The sequence below is a fragment of the Panthera tigris genome, chromosome B1, assembly GCF_018350195.1.
Source record: "Panthera tigris isolate Pti1 chromosome B1, P.tigris_Pti1_mat1.1, whole genome shotgun sequence".
In the NCBI taxonomy this organism is placed as follows: Eukaryota; Metazoa; Chordata; class Mammalia; order Carnivora; family Felidae; genus Panthera; species Panthera tigris.
Window position 1 is genome coordinate 48541326 of NC_056663.1, and position 1348 is coordinate 48542673.

The window sequence follows — 1348 nt, forward strand, 5'->3', positions numbered from 1 at the left end:
AATCCGCATGACAATCTGAGGTAGGTACTATAATCCTCATTTTAGATGAGAGCATCATGGTTCCAAAGGCTCCGGTAGCTCATAAATCATACTTAGGATCAGGATCCCAGGAGTCTGGATTTCAGGTGCCAGGCCGCTTTCTCCTTACCAAAGATGCCACCAGTCATGTGAGGCTTTCAGGCACAGCTTGCCTAAACTCCAACGCACACGTCCAATGATCTTGCTTATGCCCCAGCAACAAGGACCCAGGAGTAGAAAGGTGAAGGTGATGTGGTTCCTGCACTCAAAAGTCCCCGCTCAGAGAAGGCAGCAGAGGCACTCTGCACGCAGGCGCCCTTCCAGCAGAGTGGACAACGTGAGGTGGCAGCCAGGCAAGCCCTGGGCAGGTCTCAGGAGGCACCATGGAGCCCAGACGACTGAAGGCAAATAAAGGAGGGCAACAGGCCTTGCAGGCCAAGGAAGCAACAGGAAGCAGCTCCCAGGGGCACCCGTGTGGCTCAGTTGGTGAAGCATCCAGCTCTTGGTTTCGGCTCAAGTCATGATCTCATGGCTGGTGAGTTCAAGCACGGCGTTGGGCTCCATGCTGAGTGTGGAGCCTGCTTGGGATTCTTTCTCTTCCTCTCTCTCTGCCCCTCTCCCACTCACCTTCTCTCCCCCAAATAAATAACCACAATGAGGTAACACTTCACCCCCATTAGGATGGCTAAGGCAATAACAAGTGTTGGCAAGGATATGGAGCAACCAGAACCTTTGTGCACCTCTAATAATATAAAATGGTGCAGCTCCATTGAAAAATAGCCTAGGGGCACCTGGGTGGCTCAGTCGATTAAGCGTCTGTCTTCGGCTCAGGTCGTGATCTCACAGTTGGTGGATTTGAGCCCTGCGTTGGGCTCTGTGCCAAGGGCTCAGAGCCTAGAGCCTGGAGCCTGCTTCTGATTCTGTGTCTCCCTCTCTCTCTGCCCCTCCCCTGTTCACATTCTGTCTCTCAAAAATAAATAAACATAAAAAAAAAAAAATAGCCTAGCAGTTCCCCAAAGGGTTAAACAGAGTTCATGTATGATCCATCAAATCCACTCCTAGGTATATACCCAAGAGAACAGAAAACCTACATCCACACAAAAACTTGTACAACCCATGTACAAGGCATGTTCACAGCAGCATTCTTTGTAATGGCAACAGATGAAAACGATCTGAATGTCCACTACCTGAAGAATAGATAAAATGCAGTATATCCACACAACAGAATGTGACTTGATCATGAAAGGGAACAAAGTCAAATACATGCTACAACATGGATGAACTTTTGCTTCCAAGGACACAAAAGGACAATGTCAAAAGAAAAAGTGGG